Source organism: Leptonychotes weddellii, chromosome 4 (assembly GCF_054177405.1).
Source record: "Leptonychotes weddellii isolate Sample4059 chromosome 4, ASM5417740v2, whole genome shotgun sequence".
Lineage (NCBI taxonomy): Eukaryota > Metazoa > Chordata > Mammalia > Carnivora > Phocidae > Leptonychotes > Leptonychotes weddellii.
Window position 1 is genome coordinate 114,478,788 of NC_138372.1, and position 21,738 is coordinate 114,500,525.

General features: G+C 40.1%; 1 protein-coding gene across 1 annotated transcript in view; it reads right to left on the reverse strand.

Annotated features, from left to right (window-relative positions):
• The window catches only part of SLCO5A1 (solute carrier organic anion transporter family member 5A1), a 104,460-nt gene that overhangs the window by 78,630 nt on the left and 4,092 nt on the right, over positions 1-21,738 (reverse strand). The window lies entirely within an intron of this gene.

The following is a 21,738-nucleotide window of genomic DNA, read 5'->3' on the forward strand; positions in this document are numbered from 1 at the left end:
GGAGTGGTGGGGGGTGGGAGGGATGGGGTGACTGGGTGATAGACATTGGGGAGTGTATGTGCTATGGTGAGCGCTGTGAAGTGTGCAAGACTGTTGAATCACAGACCTGTACCTCTGAAGCAAATAATACATTATATGTTAAAAAAAAAAAAAAGAAGAAGGTAGCAGGAGGGGAAGAATGAATGGGGAAATTGGAGGGGGAGACGAACCATGAGAGACGATGGACTCTGAAAAACAAACTGAGGGTTCTAGAGGGGAGGGGGCTGGGGGGATGGGCTAGCCTGGTGATGGGTATTAAAGAGGGCACGTTCTGCATGGAGCACTGGGTGTTATATGCAAACAATGAATCATGGAACACTACATCAAAAACTAATGATGTAATGTATGGTGATTAACATAACATAAAAAAAAATCAACCCATGAAATTCTGGAATCCTATTACCTGTGAGCAATTCTCTTAAGGTGTTTTGACCATTTTACGGAGGAATGGACTAAATTTTCAAGTACCCCTAGGGTCTTAGAATTATCATATATGGCAACATACTGCTTTTCCCTCCAATAGAACGAAAGCTCTAATTAACACTAAATGTCCCACTGAGAATTAATCAGTCTAAGAGCTACCCCAGCACACTTGAGGGCCATTTTACTGTTATAACTTAGAAAAATCAGTTACCGGGCGCCTGGGTGGCTCAGTTGGTTAAGCGACTGCCTTCGGCTCAGGTCATGATCCTGGAGTCCCGGGATCGAGTCCCGCATCGGGCTCCCTGCTCGGCAGGGAGTCTGCTTCTCCCTCTGACCCTCACCCTTCTCCTTCTCTCTCTCTCTGTCATTCTCTCTCTCTCAAAAAAAAAAAAAAAAAAGAAAAATCAGTTACCCTAGAACAATTAAAGCTCTCTCCAGTAAAGGTTAAGTTCCTCCAAAATAACACACACACACACTTTCTCATCATGAATTAATCCCTTGATTATATTCTCAATGATAATACAGAAAACCCAATTAATTTTAATATTGAGAAACATTCCAAAGGATAATTTATGTGCTCTCATTTTTATCTATTTTCACTTTCTGTTAAGTGAAAATGGACAATGGGGCAATTTTTAATAAAAGTTTTTCTAGAAGATGCCAAGTCAAGCAAGCATTATTGAATGCAAAAAGCCTGGGGTATATATATCATTTACAAGTCACAACACCTCTGGGCCGTCCACAATCTGGCCCAGATACACTGTCACGCTCACCTAGGAAGACGCTCTATTCCTGCCAAACTGATAGACTTGCAGCCTCCACATTGTGCTTTTCACACTTCCCCGTCTCCCTGTTTGTATTATACCCCCTCACCCTTTTGGCCCAGCCCGAGCTTGTCCCTCAGTCAAGCTGACCCCTGTGCAAACTGTGCTTACCATCCCAGGGCAAAAAGCGCCTCCCCGGGGCACCTGGCTCAGTCATTAAGCGTCTGCCTTCAGCTCAGGTCATGATCCCAGGGTCCTGGGATCAAGCCCCGCATCTGGCTCCCCGCTCCGCAGGAAGCCTGCTTCTCCCTCTCCCACTCCCCCTGCTTGTGTTCCCTCTCTCGCTGTGTCTCTGTCAAATAAATAAATAAAATCTTTAAAAAAAAAAAAAGCACCTCCCCTCTTGGGAGCTTAACAGCATCCAATGACAGGACTGGCCATGAGTCCTGGAGCCACACTGGGTGGTACTGTTGTCATCTGATATGTGTGAGCTTCATCTCCTCTTATAATTAGTTTCAATGAAAGAAAAGATTGGCACTTACACACTTCTGCACCCTCCCTCACCAGTTCCCCTTCTGAACCTGCCCTCTTGAATCTTTGGCTCACCCCTCAGTTTCAGCCACACCCAAAGCTCTAGCTAAAAGGCCATCCCATGGGGCACCTGGATGGCACGGTCGGTTAAGCATCCGACTCTTGGTTTTGGCTCAGGTAGTGTACTCAGGATCCTGGGATAGAGCCTGCCCAGTGTGGAATCTGCTTGGGATTCTCTCTCCCCTCTCCCCAGACCCCTCCCCACTCTCTCTAAAATAAATAAATAAATAGCCATCCCAATGGCTCTCAAGAGATTCACTGATGAGGTGAGTCCCACCGTCACCTCCTCACCTCCCTGTCAGGGAAACGAATAAGAGAGGGAGGAATCTGAATGACTAGCCACGAAGAAATCCTGTCATCTAGGAATCTTGACTATAGGAAAAGGGAACAGCACCTTCCTTGTAAAACTGGTCAGAGACCAGGATAGATATTACATCTGACCAGGTATATGTGAGTTTTTCACTGTCCTCTGGAAGTAAATATCAGAATTCCCAAGAGAAGGTGTAGGATAAAACCAGGCCTGGAACTAAAGCATTTTTGAAAGGATCTAAAATCTGTATCTTTAAACTCAAAGAGGCTTTAGCCTTCTTACAGTTTCTGACTTTATTTCCCTGTTGTTCTCAGGATTTGTGGATGCCTTTTTTGAGCTGCAGCCTATTTCAAAATGCCAAAGAAAACCAAATTCTGTTCCATAGTTATTAGAACATCAAGCCGGAGGCTACCCACCCCATCCCTACACCGGAGGGTGAGTGTGGAAATGATGTAAAAACAAAAGGGAGATATCCCCAGAGGAAGATGAGCAGGCATGTCAGAGTCCTACTCCATCTGAAGGTACTCCTGCCAGAGAAACCTGGAGGTGTCTGCGTTCTCCTTCACTAAAGGAGAGGGTAAGCCCTCACAGTCACATGCTGTTTCATAAAGATAAATTTGTTCAGAGACCACATGTTAACTCTTCCTCACCAGAGAATGACCATCATCATTCAGACCTTCATGATGATAAAGGCAGCAATCACTGGCCATGAAAGTTGACTTTGAGTTCATACCCTGAGACTACAGAGAATCACTCTTCAGAATATTTTACACTTAAGGACAAGTTGTATTTCAAAAGATTATTTGTCATTAGCCACATCCTACCAGCCACTAAACTTTACTGATCTGCTAGCAATCCATCTTTTTAAAAATATAGCTTGGAGCACAGGAAGATTTCTAAAATAAACAATTTTTGAAAAAGCCTCTCACTGGTTAAGTCCTGGCCAGTGGCTACTTTATGTTCTCAAATATACTGCTCCTGGCTTCCCTGAAAAACCCCAGGAAGGAGAGAGAAAAGAGGAAGAGGCTCCCATTTCCTTTGTCCCAAGACTCAGATTGAGTTGTGCCTGGCCTTAGGATCCCAACATAAGAGCAATTCTAGGTCTGTATTTAAAACCACTCAGTTATATGAAATATATATATAAATATATTAAAATTATATTAAAACTAGGCAAAGGGATAAAGTATAACGAATCCTGCTGTAAGGAATCTCTATGCTTACTTTCACAGAATTCCAAATATGTTTCCTATGGGCATAAAGTTACAAAAACTTTCAGATTTCCAAAACAACCCACAACAATCCATTTGACATACAATATTACACACCAGAATTCCAATATATGAACTAGAAACAGACCTCCCTCCCCCCACTTAAATAGCATCCAGAAGCTCCCCCATTAAACACACCTGCTAGAAATGGGGACCAGCTCCACAATAGGTAGAAAGCAAGATACGAGAAGACTAAGCCACAGTCACTGCTTTGAAAGGCAACTGTTGTTTCCGAGTAGGATTTCTCTAGGACAAGTTTCCAAATCTGACAGATCAACAGGATCATCTGGGAAGTTTTTTAGAAATACAGACTCTAAGGTCTGACCACAGTCCTACTAAATTAGGCACCCTTGGAGGTAGGTCCAGAGTCTGCATTTTTAAGGAGGTTCCTTGCATAATTATGATGTTCAGACATGTTTAAGAATTCCATTCTAGGGTTTTTGATATCAGAATTATGGATTCTTTTTTTTTTTTTTAAGATTTTATTTTTTTTTTATTTATTTGACAGAGAGAGAGATAGTGAGAGCAGGAACACAAGCAGGGGGAGTGGGAGAGGGAGAAGCAGGCTTCCTGCCGAGCAAGGAGCCCGATGTGGGACTCGATCCCAGGACCCTGGGATCATGACCTGAGCCGAAGGCAGACGCTTAACGACTGAGCCACTCAGGCGCCCCAGAATTATGGATTCTGATTACAGAATCATTTTACATTACCTTTTACTTGTCACAGTTCTCATTTATCCTTTAAGCCCTAGATTACACGTGGCTTCCTCTTAAAGATCTTCCTATTTAAGTATCTCCTCTCCAAATGTAATGCCATGTGATTTCTTGTATTTATAACACTTACCAAGATTTGTAATTACTCATCGTTTACTTTTTTATTGTCTCCCTCACTAAACTAAGCTCCATGAAAGCAGTCCCGCTCTGCGTCATACCCCAGCATCTAGCACACAGTATGTGTCTATAAATCTTTGATGAATGAAAGGACATTTTACTCATCTCATTTCATCTTATTGCCAGCTGTAGAATATAGGTGCAGTCGAAGTTAATATTCCCAAGTTAATGAGATGAACCAGAACAGCTGGGTGGCTCAAGATCACATGGTGATTAAGTGGTGAGACCACATCTAAAACCCAGGCTCAGTTTTCAGGTTTCCCCTCCACTCTTTCCATCCTCCCACGCTGCCTCCCTTCAGTGAATATCAAAACATGGATCCAATTTATTAATATCAAACTTACTAAAGAGATGGGGCCTGTGTCTCAAAGTCTTTATTTTATGTATGACAGGCAATTGTGCAACTCAGAAACCTTGAACACATTCCATTCATTTAACAGAGAAACAATATACATGATGTAGTGGGAAAATATAAGTTCATTGGAAAACTCTGGCATAATAAATTCTAGTTTTAGTCAAAAGAAAAACAAATGTTATGAAAGGAAAATTATTCGGCTATAAAAAAAAAAAAACTTTCCAAAAAAACTGATAGTAGGGCGCCTGGGTGGCTCAGTTGGTTAAGCGACTGCCTTCAGCTCAGGCCATGATCCTGGAGTCCCTGGATCGAGTCCCGCATCCGGCTCCCTGCTCGGCAGGGAGTCTGCTTCTCCCTCTGACCCTCCCCCCTCTCATGTGCTCTCTCTCTCTCTCTCATTCTGTCTCAAATAAATAAATAAAATCTTTAAAAAAAAAAACTGATAGTAAAAGAACGCTTTGCCAGAAAGAGAAAACCACATTTAATGGAAACTTAGAATACAGAGGAGAGGTTAATGAATTAAATATAATGAGTTTATTCTAACCTAAATAATTTATAGGAAACTAAAAGGAGTATCTAGAAAGAAGAAGTTCTGGAAATTAAATGCATAAAAACATAGTAATAATGTTCAAATGACTAAACTGGTCATTAAATGTCTGATTTAACAATAATGAAATTAGAACCTGGTCCATTAGGGACTAGTAATACTTTGTTAACACAGACTGTGACATATTTGTACTATTCCTGGAGAACTGGTATTTAATCACAGCAGGTTTAGATTGTACAAAGTCACAAGGGGAATCAGTTACTAAGCCTATTATCACACTGGCAATTTAAAAAAAAAAAAAGAAAGAAACCAGTGAATTTTTCAAATTATGTTGACACAAAGTCTACCTAACAAAAATCTCTAATGAAAGAATAATACAAAAGAGAGAATGAATCATAACAAATTAGGTAATAAAATATCTAGCCATTTTAGAAAAAAATAGAGTTTTTACTGAGTAAATGAGCAGATACAGTAACCTTAGTAAGCATTTGACTGCAGGCCTCCTAGGATCTTCTCTGAAATATTAATTCAAATTGACTCACATTAGAGCAGTCATAAGACCTTAAATCAGTAGGAGTAAATTAAAGCAAAGGGTAATAATCAACTAATAATGTTTTAAGAGAAAGGGAAGATCCCAATAGGAACCCACAGGCTTGGTAGTAAGCTCGAACTGTGACATCAATGAATGGGTTAATAGCTCTCAAATTAAAATCCCAGATGATGCCAAATAAAAAGGGAGAAGAAAACTCAAAAGGGAGAGAACCATTTATTAGCCAGATTCTGTGACCAATGAGAAATAAATATCTGGAATTAGAATCCACATGTGTGGGATTTTCATGGATGAATATGCTCCTAAAAGCTACAAAATATATTTTTGATAATCATAGCTAAAGGATTCATAAGAAAGCGAAAACCTTGTTATAATGTACGAAATTAATTTTCCCACCAGGGAAAAAAATGTGTATTCTAAGTTTTTTTTACATAGCACTTTTTCTTAAAGCAAGACAAACTACAGGTTTAAAACTAAGCCAGCATTAAAAAAAAAAAAAAAAATGAGCACGGTAGTCTGAAATCAACTCATTAAAGAAAATGTACAATAATCACCATGTACTTTTTAGCCAAATAACTCAGCTAGAGTAACAATTTATCTTTTCAGTATCTGAAAGGATATCAACACTAAAGAGGAAAAGGAGTATTTCTTTTTTAACCTAAATACAATTGCCAGTGAAATGTGTAAATATTTTGTTTGGCATATACATTTTCTTTAAAAATTTACAAGCGACGTATTAGAAACACAATCAAATATGCCAAAAGAAAATTTGCAAAGACCTAAAATAATTTGAGTCATTTAAAACCAGCTTGGTCAGAACATTTAAACACCCTGCCTCCCAGGGCTACTTATAAGATGATGATTATAATTACTATGTCATCATTATTATGCTAAGTTTAATTATTATTATTATACATTTTCCATGTATTGAAATACAGTACATGGGTTTTGTTTTTGTTTTTGTTCTTGCAGTAAAGATGGGTGAGCACTACTCCTATTCCTTGTTTCCTGGAGGTCAATAAGTAACCTCATTTGCAAGCTGACAGGACAAGGGAAGAGCAGTGCATTATGGGACAGAGCAATGGTGACTGACTCACAGTAACTTATGATCACAGGCCTCGTTAACATTGGGCTCTGCCTAACCCAGTGAGTTCACCAGCTACAGACACAAAATAACCCCTACTGAGAATTATTGCTGTATACAGCAAAGCACCTGTGTGTGGTTTCAATGTCAGAATTCCAGGCCAGAACAGGCCAGTGCCCCAGAGACCCAAATGGAGGCTCTGAGAGCTTAAGTAGGCACTCTATCTACAGTGAAACGGGCCAAACTGCAGGAAAGAGTCCATAGAGAGCAAAGCTCAGCATCCCGGAAAAGTCATAATTAAGATGAAAAGAGAGGGGGCGCCTGGGTGGCTCAGTCGTTAAGCGTCTGCCTTCGGCTCAGGTCATGATCCCGGGGTCCTGGGATCGAGCCCCGCATCGGGCTCCCTGCTCAGCGGGAAGCCTGCTTCTCCCTCACCCACTCCCCCTGCTTGTGTTCCCTCTCTCGCTGTGTCTCTCTCTGTCAAAATAAATAAATAAAATCTTTAAAAAAAAAAAAAAAAGATGCAAAGAGAGAATCCACTAGAATCCACAGGGACTGAGAAGAGAGAGGGTCCCAGCAGTGAGTATGAATGGGAGGTATTAGGGCAAAGGCAAGTTGGTTGAGAATTTACGGTAGGAAGTGGAGTCTGCAGAGATTTTCTAAGACACTTGACAGGCTATTATAAGTAACCAAAACCTTAAAAGTGGTTTGGGAAGGAGCTGGTGCAGTCAAGACAAAAGAAAGCCAAATAATAACACTGATAAACCAACCATTATCTGTTATAGCATGGCCCAAATCACACGGTTCATTGATATGAATCCAAACTTTTAGACATGAATTTCCACTTTTTAGGCAAAAATGTTTATAAGAGTAATTAAATATAGAACAAAAATCAATTAATTCAGTCTTTACTTCCTTTCTTTGCCCATGCAAACTCTGAATGGAGCACCGATAGACAATAAACTCACTACAGTCAAAGAGAGAAGGAAAAACAAAAGGCTTTGATAATAATCTATAAACTATCATTTGACCCTGGAAAAATAAGAATTAGAAGAAATGCAAAAACTCCTATTCCAGCAATAGCAAGGTAAGGTCATATTTCTGGGACACAGTATAAGCAACTCCTGAAAATATACCCATTTCTTCCACTTGTTTTGGGGTTTTTTTCTCCTACACCCCCAACCCTCTCTCTCCCTCTCTCTCTCTACCTCTCTCTCTCTCTCTCTGTCTCACACACACACACAAACACATAGATTGTGTGCCCTCTATGAAAGAAGATAAGCAAGAAGGCCCATTTCTGTATTTCTGGAGCCTTGGCTTTCTTATATAATCCACCCAAACTTCCCATCCATAATAAACCACATGAGCCATGATATCAGTAAATGGGCCCAGGAAGGTCACAGGCCCACTCCAAGAACCACAAAAGGCTCTAGAATTACCCTCATACACAAGAACTTGCTGGTTGGAGCAGAGATTTTTAAGTCTAGAATAGGACAGAAAAAGCATAACGATAGCCCATGAGCATATGTGTTTAGGGCTACCTCCCCATGCTTCTCAGCAATTAAACTTGATTATAGCCAACAGCTCCCATCATAATTATCACAAGCCCATAGCAAGAGCGTCTCATCAGGAAGCTATTTATAACCTGGAAGCTTTGTCTTCTTTCTCCCCATGGTCGCTCTTCACTTTGTAGGGCAGATAAGAGACACTCCAGACCCAAGGAAGCACAGTCCACATATCATTTTGGAGGGGAGGGAGATGGAGTGGACGCCTCCCGAAAAGGTGCTGGCCAGTCAAGAACAGCAGTGGTGTGATGGAAGCCACATGTCTCATCCCACCTGGCTCAGGGCTAGCCTAACACACAATGACCCGAATAGGGGCAGTCAATGCAGACACACTGAACACGGCTTGCGAGGCAGGCAATCTGTTCAGAAAAGCCACAAGAGATCTGTAGCCGGCCAGCAACAATGAAAGCTAACACCACGCTCTTCCTGAACAGGATTAATTTTTTTAAAAAATAGTAACAGCCCACTTTTTTTTTTTTGAGTGTTTTACCAGGTACCAGGCCAGGTCCCATTTTAAGTGCATCCCACACATTAATTCATAACTAGCCCACAGTGATCCCAGTGTTAACAGAGGTGGGATCGGGCACAGAAAGGTCACAGAACCTGCCACAGTTTCCCCACCGGCCCTGACAGTACTGGGATTCGAACCCTGCTCTAGTAGCCACTCTTTTGACCATAAGATTTAACTGTCCTGAATATGCTAGCTTCTGGATCCATGCCACAGTTGGTCCAGGAGAAATGAGAGAGTATAGAGACTCTCTGTCTCAGACATACATCTCTCTGTATCTCTAATCAGAGAGTATTTGAGACTCTCTAATTCCAACCCATCGATTTACAAACTTGAAAACTGAAGACCCTGAGATGTTGAGGGACTTGCCAGAGGTCACACAGCTCACAGATCATCTTAAACCATCCAAAACAGATGGCGCTAAATAAATAGTCAAACTAGATTGTAAATTCTTAGGGGGTCAGGACCCACTTCTTAGGGTTAGTTTTAGAAATACAGTGTACAGTATGGTGATTAACATAACATAATAAAATAAAATTTAAAAAAACAAAACAAAAAAAAGAATTAAAAAAATACAGTATACAGTATATTAGCCACCCCCTGTCCCACTGCTCCAATCCCTAGTCAAGTTTTGAAAATCACAGATTAGATTAGAAGTTTTCTGGTGTGATCACATTACATCATTTTATAGAAAAGGCAGCTGAGGTCCTGAAAGATTACATGATTTGGTCAAAGTCATGTCAGTAATTACAGTGGAGTTTGTGTCAAATTACAAATTAGCTCTCTGTATATGATTTAGCATTCCTACAAAACAAGATGACCCAGAAGGTCCAAGTCCTAAATTAGTCATCCCCAAAGTGATATGAACTGTCACGTAAGTGAATAAATAAGTGTCCCATGAGAATCCACATAAGGGTCTCTCCCTGACAACAATGGTTCTAGAAACTAAAAGGAAAGAAAGGGTGAATAAAAGAGAACAATGCACACCCAAAAAACTGAACCCAGAGATTAGGAGGAAGACTACCCATCACCGTTCCTTTCTTGCATTAGCCACCATTGCCCTCCATCAATCCTAATTAAAGAAATTAAAACTAATTTCTTTGAGAGTTTCACAAGATTGAAGTACCTAGAGACATTTTTGAGACCAGCAAAACCAAATTTCAAAATAACTATTCTAAGATTTATATTTGTATTTTTTTAAAGATTTATTTATTTAGGGGTGCCTGGGTGGCTCAGTCAGTTAAGCGTCTGCTTCGGTTCAGGTCATGATCCCAGGGTCCTGGGATCGAGCCCCACATCGGGCTCCCACTCAGCGGGGAGCCTGCTTCTCCCTCTCTCTCTGCCTGCCGCTCCCCCTGCTTGTGCTCTCTCTCTCCCTCACACATAAATATTATAAATAAATAAATAATATTTACTTGAGAGAGAGCGTGTGCACAAGTGGGGGAAGGGCAGAGGGAGAAAATCCTCAAGCGGACTCCCCACGAACACAGAGCCCCAAGCGGGGCTCAATACCACAGCCCATGAGATCATAACCTGAGCCGAAACCAAGAGTCGGATGCCTAACCAACTAAGCCACCCAGGTGCCCCTAAGATTTATATTTGTATTTTTAAGTAAGTCTTTCCCATGGGAAATTTTTCAGATTTATCTCAGGAAAATGTTTGCATCTTGTTAAAAGTTGCTGCTGCCCTTCACCTAAAAGGAAAGCCATCAAAATTCAGTTCAAATCAGGAAAGTTTCCCCTTCCAGCAGAACTCCAACAGTATATTTCTAGACAAAATACTGGCAAATAGCTTTCACCCAATAATACAAAGACACTTTGCAAATGAGGATTGTTGGTCCATCTTTATACACTGATCAGAAGATTTATTCAGATTTATATACATATGAGATTTATGGCCAGAAAGCCTAAGGTCTCAAATTCACTACACAGTCTTGCTCACTTAAATTTCTCCCCTCTTCTTACAAAAAAAAAAGGAAAAAAAAAAAAAACGCTTAAAACTTCTATTTCCTTCATAAGAATTCAAGACCAAAAAAATAAGAAAACACCTGACAAAACCAAATCCCATTATTATTACTATTATTAAAGTATTATAGCTAAGAAGTCCCACATGCTAGACAGTCAAGAACTGTACAATTCAATTTCAAATAGTGGCAAATTATGTAATTTCATCATGCTGAAAATATTAATTACATAAATACACTCTTTTGAGAAAGAGTAACCTTCACCTGCCTTTCTAGCTTATATTAGGTAACAGTGATTAGCATTTCTGCAGGGTGACAGTTTCACAAGCAATCATAAATCCCAGGAGGGGAAGTAGACTCTGAATTTACCATCAGGTAACACACAGCTGCCTGAAAAGGAGCAAAAGGAATGCCTGACTTTGGCTCAGTCAGTGGAGCATGTGACTCTTGATCTCGGGGTCTTGAGTTCGAATCCCACATTGGGGGTAGAGTTTGCTCTACAAAAATTTTTTTTTTAGGGTGCCTGGATGGCTCAGTCAGTTGAGCGTCTGATTCTTGGTTTCGGTTCAGGTCATAATCTCAGGTCCTGGGATCGAGCCCCCAGGTGGGCTCCCCACTCAGCGGGGAGTCTGCTTCCGCTTTCTCTCCCCCTCTGCCCCTCCCCCCACTTGTGTGCATGCACGCTCTCTCTCTCAAATAAATAAAATCTAAAAAATAAATAAATAAATAATTTTTTTTTAAAAAGTCATGCCTGATTTCCCACAGGATGACTGTCACATGGTGATATCAGTCAAGCCACAGGGGGTAGAGGAAGGGCTCAAGAGACTAGCTTCTTATGGCTCAAGGAAAAGCAGAACCAAGTACAACTTCCCTCCGGACCTGAGTACAAAGTTCCAGAACAAGACCATATCAAGCCAGGCTGAGAAGACACAGAACTGGAGAACTTAAGAGGTGATAAGATTCGAAGAAACTGGGTGCCTAGGTGGCTCAGTCGGTTAAGTGTCTGCCTTCTGCTCACGTCATGATCTCACAGTCGTGGGATCTCAGAGTTGGGGGATCTCAGAGTCGTGGGATCGAGTCCCAAATCAGGCTCCCTGCTCAGGGGAATCTGCTCCTCCCTCTCCCTCTGTGTGCTCTGTTGGGTAAATAAATAAAATCTTAAAAAAAAAAAAAAAAGAATCTAAGAAACCACTAGCCTTACCTCCTCACCTCCTTTATAGATAATAAAATGAAGACACTCAGCCAAAATCACAATAGAAGTTTATAAACTTTTCTGTCCCCTCCTCTCTCCACAATGTTGATGCTTAGAGTTCAGGCTTTGGATGATGACCCAGGGTGCTGGTTTTGTCACTTCTGAGATGACCTTGAGTGTCCTGTTTAATCCGAATTTCCTCATCTATAAAATGTATATAAATATATATATAATATATAAATATATAAAATATAAAAGTAGCTGCCAATTTTTGACAAGGGAACCAAGACTACATAATAGGGAAAGGAGACCATGTTCAACAAATGATACTGGTAAACTGGATAGTCCCAGACTTTATACCATATGCAAAAATTAACCCAAATCAAAGACCTACACATAAGACCTGAAACTATTAAATGCCTAAAAGAAAACACAGGCCCTGAAACTAACAATACACTATATGCTAACTAAATTGAATTTAAATAAAAAATTTAAAAAAAAAAAGAAAGAAAGAAGAAAACATAGGGAGAAAGATTCCAACACTGGATTTGGTAATGATTTCTTGGATATGACACCAAAAGCACAGACAATAAAAAACAGACAAATGAAACTATACCAAACCTTAAAAACTTCTGCACATGAAAGGAAACAATCAACAGAGTGAAAAACTAACCCATAGAATAGTACAAAATAATTGTAAGTCATATGTCTGATAAGGGGTAATATCCAGAATATATAAGAAAATTCTGCAAGTCAACAACAATAAAAAATAATCCAATTAAAAAATGGCAAAATATTTAGACATTTCTCCAAAGAAGGTATATAAATGGCCAATAACATATAAAAAGATGTTCAGTATCACTAACCATTAAGGAAATGCAAACCAAAACTACAATGCGATTATCAACTCAACACCCATCAAAATGGCCACTAATCAAAAGAACAGAAGAAAACAAGTGATAGTGAGTATATACAGAAGTTGAAACCCTCATGCACTGTTGGTGGGAGCATCAAATGGTTCAGTCATTATGGAAAACAGAGTGGAGGAACCTCAAAAAATGAAAAATAGAGTTATCATATGATCCAACAATCTCATTTCTGGGTATATATCCAGAAGAATTGAAAGCCGAATCTCAAAGAGATATATTCACAGCAGCATTATCCACAACAGCCAAGAAGTGGAAGCAACCCAATGTCCATCAACAGATGAATGGATTAAAAAAAAAAAAAAGTACACATATACAATGGAATATTATTCAGCCATAAAAAAGAACGGGATCTTGCCATTTGCAACAACATGAATGGACCTCAAGGACATTATGCTAAGCAAAACAAGCAAGTCACAAAACAACAAATACTGTGTGATTCTATTCATATGAAGTATCTAAAGTAGCCAAAACAGTTGAAACAGAAAGTAGGAAGTTAGTTGCCAAGAATAGGGGAGGGAGAATTTTTAATGGATATAGAGATCTATTGCACAACAATGTGAATATACTTGACACTACTAACTTGTACACTTAAAAATGGTTGATGGTGGGGCACCAGCGTAGCTCAGTCGGTTAAGCGTCTGCCTTTGGCTCAGGTCATGATCCCGGGGTCCTGGGATCGAGCCCCATGTCAGGCTCCCTGCTCAGCAAGGGAGTCTGCTTCTCCCTCTCCCTCTGCCCCTCCCCTGCTTGTGCTTTCTCTCTCTCTCAAATACATAAACAAAATCTTAAAAAAAAAATTTAAAAATGTTGACGGTAAATTTAGTCCTATGTGTTTTTTACCACAATAGAAAAGAAGAAAAGTAGCTGCTCCATAAAGTTGTTCTGAGAATAAAATAAGATGATAAAGCATTTAGCACAGTGCCTGGTGTATCTTAAACACTCACATTTCACTTAGCACAGTGCCTGGTGTATATTAAATGCTCACATTTCACTTACACAAGATTCATCCATATTGTAGATGAACGTGTCAGGATTTCCCTTCCTTTTAAAGCCAAATAATATCCCATTGTATGCATATACCACTTTTTGTTTTTCTATTCATGTGTTGATAGACACTTGGATTGCTCCCTCTTCCTGGCTATAGTGAATGATGCTGCTATGAACATGGGTATGCAAACATCTCTTTGAGACCCAGCTTTCAATTCTTTTGGATATATATACACACCTGGATGTGGGGCTGTTGGATTATCCAGTAGTTCTATTTTTAATTTCCGGAGGAGCTGCCATATTGTTTCACATAGAACAAATCCTTTAATCCTAAAGTCCAGGCTTCCTCACCTTGTCAAAGGATTATCTTTACAAATGGGGCTAAATGAGATGATCTCCGGGACACATACTGACTTGACTATAGAGAGAACTTGGCCAGCCAGTCCAGCTTGTGCCCTTTTCTGTCTCATCATCCTTTGCAGTGGAAAAACTTCTGATCCTCATTCTTCAAAACCATTTCCAATATACTCAGATCTTATTTATCTATTATCAAACTCCCAATTCGCTACCAAGTTTTCTAGATTGTTTAGAAAGAAAAAAGCAGAGCCAAGTACATGTTTGCTTTTCCCCCACCCAGGGGGTCTCATAAGGTGAGCTCACCTGAGGTTGCACAGCTTATAGACATACCTCTGACATGCAGAGTTCCCCCAACACAGAGGAATCCATCAGCACAGAGCCTTCAGGGTGGAGAAGAGAGTAAAGAAAGTGGTGCTTCCTTTGGTTAATGTCAAAATGAACACCATTTGTCTAAGGTCACTTTCTCTTACTAAACTCAGCAGTGATCACAATGTCACACGACTGTGGAAATCAAAACAGTAGCCACAGCTTATGAAATACCCAAAACTGACATCGTGCTTTCACAAATGAGTAAGAGATGGTAGGGTTCTTCTTGATGAAGTAGAACTTTAGCCAGCAGCTGGTCTGGACACCAGGGGTTCCACGCCCAAGCCCAGACAGCAACTTCCCACCTGTGAAAAGAATCACAGATCTGTGGTCTTTAGACCCCTGCTGCTCCAAACACGTCCTCAGACCTCAGACCTCACCTGGGAGCATATTAGAAATGCAGAATCCCAGGCCCCACTCCAGACTTACAGAAGCAAAATCTGCATTTTGAAAAAACCCCGCTGGTGATTCACACAGTATTAAAGTTTCAGAAGGGCTGTTTCAGACTGCATACATAACAGACTTCATAGCACTGGGAGGGGAGAGATCGATAAAATCATGTTTCAAAACTGTAGCATAAATACAACTAAAAAGGCTGTTCTCTTTGCAGGTGGGCTGGATCAATCAAGGTGCACTCAACTGTCTTTTCCACAGTGATACAGTAAACCCTTTTGCTTGCCAGTTAGAATCTGAAGTTTGTTTCTCAACATCTTAGACTGACTAGTTTGTCTTAGAGGCCACAAGTGACCACCACGCAGCTGGTACAAATTCAGTAATTGCTGAGGGTAGAGAAGACATACCTGTTCTGACACAGATTAACTGCCCCAGGTATATGTAAGACTCATTGACATCCCAATAAGACACAGCCACAGGCCACAGATGCCACGTGGTTCTTACTCTCTGCCCTGCATCCATTCTGGTTATTTCTCCAGGCGTCTTGGATCATTTCCTCAAATCCCTCAGTCATCATTCTCCCTCCTATTAGCTTTCAGGGGAGATTATATATATTTTTTTATTTATTCATGATTTGTAGAGTCTACTTCCCAGAAGGATTTTATGAGGCTTACAAAGATGAACACATTGTAAACAAGACAAGTAAAATTAAAGCAGAATAAAAAATGAGTTAAAAGTCTTAGAAGAGAATATATATTCCACATGATGTGACTTTTCCTGGCTCCCCCCATGCCCCAGCACTGTTCCTCCCCAGGAAAGCAGAGGAAGATTAATGTGATGGATGACTTTTACAATAAACTGGGATGTTCAGCTCAACTCCTCCCTTTTGCCTCCTGGGACTGAGTATGCACACAGGGAGTAAAAATTCTGCCCTGCTCCCTCTTGGCATAAAGTCTTAACCAAAGCTGCTCCTGGCCCTGGCCCCACCCCACGTGGGGAGACCCAGGGCTGCTACACTGTTGAGGTCCAGCATTGCCTGTGGCTGGACGAGTAGGTCTGTTTAATGGTGGGATACTTACAAAGTCCATCAGCACAAAGATATGAGCTACATTCTTCAATCTCACTTGTATCAGTTTAAAAAAATGATATTTTGGCCCCCAGTTTATGCCTTTGACTTATTTCTCCATGAACTCAGAGCTCAAGTGAGGGAAAGGGTACTACTTATTGGGCCCTTTCAAAATCCCAACCAAAAAGGTCAGGAAAATTAATGCTATAAGCCACTAAGGGTAGGTTTTAATACTGGTCAGGGGGAAAAAAGTCCTGAATTTTCTGGCTACTCAGACAGAAAGAAAAACACGACCGGTGGGGCGGACTCCTACAACCAGAAGTCACTCAGCATTCACTCCACCTTCATCTTCCTTGCCTTCCTCTTCCATACAGACCGGAAAACCTAACACCTGCCTTCCCCAAAATCATGTTAGCTAGAAGAGGCCAGGAAACTCCATCTGGCCAAGGGGACATCCTGGAGAGTAAGCAGAGGCTGCCTCCTCCACTTTGTCCCAGTAAGGATCAGGCATGCAGGGCCTCAGCGGCAGGAGCCATTGCTAAGAAGAGCCGGGCAGGAAGAGAGGAAGCTGGCTTGCTGCTCAAGATAAATGAACCCCTAACTTGTCAAAGCCACACATACACTTGGTTACACAGTTTGGGGAACACTGAACTGAAAGATACATACATGTATCTTTCATTATTTTTATTACTATAAATATACTTACATATACAGATGTAGACTGTTCTATAGAACACTGCTAAAAACTGGTCGAGATTTTTCTATACAATAAAAAAAGATGTTGAAGGAGATATGTACTAATGTCTGTGTGGAAACAGAGGCTGGGAGACGTTAAGGGATTTGTCTAAAGTCTCACCCCCAGTCACTGGTAGAGCCAGACAAGATATGTTGAAGGGTTTTCATACTCAAAAAGAGCAATATATCTCAGAAAGAGCACAAATATATATATATATATATATGCACATATATTTATGCACACATATATATGCATACACATATATAATGTTTATACTATGAATTCTTGATGAAATAGAACTCAACTGATTTCAAGCTCACTGTACTTTCAAAAGACTGAGGAAATGTCAAAAAAAGAAAAAAGGAGAAGCCACCAGCTATTTATTTTAAGATAATATTACTTCTGAGGATGTCCTTGGACCAGTCCTCGTTCACCAAACATCCTGCCAGTCTGTGTGGGCAAATGAAGACACACAGTGGTGAAACTGGGACACCACAGAGCCCCCTCAAACTTCAAAGGAGCTCTTGCTAAGTTACACCAGACACAAATATACATTGCATAAATGTTCACATACCAAAGAAAGATTGCCATCAAAGACTGACATGCAGAAACTGCATGGCAATAAGAGCTTGGATTCTCAGAAAACTCAATTAATCAAAATATATCACTGCTGAAACGCTGATCAAATTTACCCATACAATGTTTCTAAGGAGTGATTTCCTATACAATGTCTTAATTTCCTACACACTGTCTCTTTCCTTTTTCCGACTATAAAAAGATCTGGTTAAGGGTTTTCATACCCAGAAAGAGTAAAATATCTCCCTCCTCACTCTGCCCACTCTTGTAGGATGAGTTTGAATTCCACTTGAGCAGAGCAGAGTGCTGCCTTTTACAGTTGGCAGAATGCTTGCACACATGTAATCCCATTTGGTCCTCAAAATATTACAGTGAGGGAAACAAATGTACTAATCTCCATGTGGAAACAGAGGCTGGGAGACGTTAAGGGATTTGTCTAAAGTCTCACCCCCAGTCACTGGTAGAGCCAGACTAAAATATAGATCTTCTACCTCCTCATCTCGTGCTCTTTCTAAAGCACTGTGCCAATCCCGCGCCCTCTCTGTGGCGTGAAGTCAGGGCTCACACACCAGGAAGGTGGAATGTTTGTACCCACACTCCCTGGCCCATCGCCAGCCCACGCCAATTATTACTTCTCCTGAATATCTCTCAATCAGAGTTGTGGTTTTCTATTCTGGAAATGCATCCTTTGTTTTCCCTTTTCCCACCTGGTTAGCCATTCTTTCTCATTTCACTGTTGGTTCATTAATTTCTTGCCCTCAAAGGACCACATTTTCTCTCTCCCCTTGAGATACAATTACAAATCATGGTCTAGTTACTAACCTTGCTTCTGAGTAGCTACAAAGCTTTCTCTACCCTCCAGGTCAACACTCAACCTCTCTCCTTGCAGAAGGAGTTAGGGCATTTAGTGGGTATAAAAGCTGCCATATCTCATCTATGACCACAGCTCTTCTACAGTTAAAGCTGCCAGAATGTTAACATCAAACATTCAAAAGATTAAGACATACATTTACATTCCATTTCAGTGACTTTAATGTTAATTCAGATATTTGTTTGTGCCTACAATTACGAACCTGCTACCTGCTTTTATCTTTTCTTCTATGGTGATAACGCGAAACTAGAAAGACTGACAGATGAAGAAAGGAGTGGAGAGTGAAAAAGGTAATATAGAACACTTTTGTGGAAAATAACAAAGAGACTGAACCAGTTATTTATTAGAAAAAATGCCCCACCATAAGTTAACAACTCTCATGTTCTAAGAATAACTTAGTAGTCTCTCTCATTTGAATTTATATGGAGGCTACCTATAAAACCTCCTTGAAAAGGTTTAAGAAGCATCTTGTTTTGATCGTGTTTGATAACCGTAGGCCAGTTCTGCATCCTTCTGCACCATTCTCAGAACTGTGCTGAACACGGCACAGCCCGTGATTTCAGTTGGCTCTCAGAGCCTCTTGCCAAAAAACATGCAGTGAGGAGGGAAGCTCAAGGGCTCTGGGGTTAGAGATGTGTGGGTTTGAAGCCCTTAAGCAAGTCACTCAAACTCACTGAGCTTCAGTTTCCTCATCCTTGAAATAGGGAAAACAATCCCATCTCATGAGGTCATTGAGAACATGAAATAAAATAGTACAGGTAAGATTCCTGGTACTGTAGCTTTTACTGAGATCCATTTAATATGAAGGAGAATTCTCTTGAGTTTCCCAAAGAATGTGTCCTAAGGCCTTCATCAAAGTTTTTTTCAAAAGAAGAGGAGGAGGAGGAGGAAGGAAAAAGCAAATACCATTTGTATAAACTTCTTCTCCCACTTCACACTCCTCCCTTAAATTGCCAGTATTTCTTTATTACACTGAAAGCTCTTTAGGCGCTGGGACTAGGTCTCATTTTCAGTCTTCCCAAAAGTAACACAGTGCCCAGGACTTGCTGTGTTTCTTCTCAGTGGGCAACCCTGACTAGAAAAGTTAAATCTCAGGGCTCTTACTAGCGGATGCTCTCCCTTTGTGTATGGCCCTACCTGTGTTTTTGATGAAGCAAATTTGTGTGAATGGTATCCAAGAAGTGGGGTGGAAGCGACATCTAAGTTTTCAAAGTAAATGGAGGCAGAGATCAACAAAAATAAGAATAACGATTAGGATATTTACAGTCAAGTTATCATTCTAAAGATCACTTATTATTTTCAAAGGGAGGAATGCATGTTTGCAATGGGAAGACTTAGCAATCACCCACTCAACCAAGTGATTAAACTTAACATCACTAACGAATGGCCAGATGCGTGTAACATAAAACACACCGCATTACCTTGAAGTAGTCTGACCAAAAATGTTTTGTCTGAATCTATTCAAACCTTTAGACTGAACTTGCAGAATACAAGAAATATAGGGGATGGAGGACAAGGTGAGTGACACCACAAGGAAATAATCAGATAAATCCAGAATGTAGAACATTCTGCAAATCAACTAGCCTTGTCCCTTCAAAAAGTCTATATGATGAAAAAAGAAAAAAAAGTTGAGGTACTTTTCTAGATGATAAAACCACTAAAAAGATTAGTGGTCAAATGCAATGTCTGAGAATCTTGATTGCCTCCTGGTTTGAAAAATATATAGTTATCAAAGACATTGAGGGGACAATCGAAGAAATTTGAATATGGAGTGGATGTTTGATGATATTAGGGAATGATTATGAACTTAGCATGTTAAAGTTCCTGTACGTATGTAAAAAATCTTATTTTTATAAGATACATGCTGAAACCTAGGGATGTCTAGAATTACTTTCAAAGGGCTTAGCCCCCCACCCAAAACAATATACTACATACATACATACACACACACAGGTTGATAAAGCAAATATGACAAAATGAACAATTACTGAGTCTAGGTGGTGGAAATATTGGTGTTCATTGACTGTTTCAAATTTTCTGTATGTGTGAAAATTTGTTGTAATAAATGTTAGAAAACAAAGAGGCAAAATAACAAGCAAGCTAGTGCTCTCCGCCCTGAATGAAAATTTCATTCTCTTGCATTTAATAATAAAAATAAATTATAAAACTCTTGTCCTGATGCATTTGGGCCAGTAACTGGAGACTATACATGGCTCAGACACCCTCTACAATGGATTCTGGGGACAGCAGTTGTGCTGAGGAAAGAGCAGAGCCCTCTTAACAGGGTATCATTTTCACTGTCCTTTGAAACCTCATTATTCCCACACCAAAGATCCTATCAGCACATGGCTAATAAAATGATAAGTATAACTGGTATTTGCTTATTTACCATTTTTTATAAAGTACAATCCTTTCTCTTCTTTTAGTTGGACTCCAGTATAGAAATACAGAAAACCAAAGATCTCATCTAGCATGACTGCTATTCACCCTTTTCAATGGTTCAAATCCATCCCTTAAAAGCTCAATTTTGAGGGGGCAGCTAGTACAGGGAGGTGCTGACAACCACACAGATTTCTAGGAACTACATTTTCTTACCTGCCACAATGACTGCCTGGCCTCATATTAGCACCTTCTATTCAACCCAAACACCCCCTGTTCACAGGAGCTGATTCATGCAAGTCAAATCACCAAATCCAAGAGCCACTTGCTACCAAGTTCATGTACTTAAGGGTCTTCAACCAGCAATAAAAATAGCTTTGGATTAACTTTACAACTTGTGATCTTGCTTCTGCATAAAGATAACCTAGTCATTTGATATCACTCAAGGTTTGTTTTTTTTGTTTTGTTTTGTTTTTTTTAATGGTGATGCAAGTGATATGAAGAAATATAGGTATGGAGGCAGCAACGCATCTTGTATGTAGTCTGGGTACTCCATTAGCCCTGCTGTGGGGGACAAGAATGAGAAGCAGCAGGAGATGAAAGCAGTAAATAATCCAAGACTTCACTCTACACACCAGGTACTTCTATTCCTTCCTGAACTTTCTAGAAGAACAGCCATTAGAAGATAAACTTGATAAATTAAAGTTTTTACAAAGGCAGGCAGCAATAGAAAGAAGCATGACCCCATGGTTAAAAGTTTGTATTACTTGGGAAAAGAGTGTGAAGTGTGAGTCTGACGATTAGCCCACAGACCTCTCTGCTATTTGGATTCTCTTCCAAACTAAAACATACCACACTAAGGCTAAAACATAAAAACATAAAATAAACTAAAGCTTAATGCTTAAAATATACATGCAATATACATATAATAACATTATATATGCTATATATATGTATAGTGAGATATATATGATGAGATCCTATAGAGAGAGAGAGAGAGAGAGAGAGTGTGTGTGTGTGTGTGTGTGT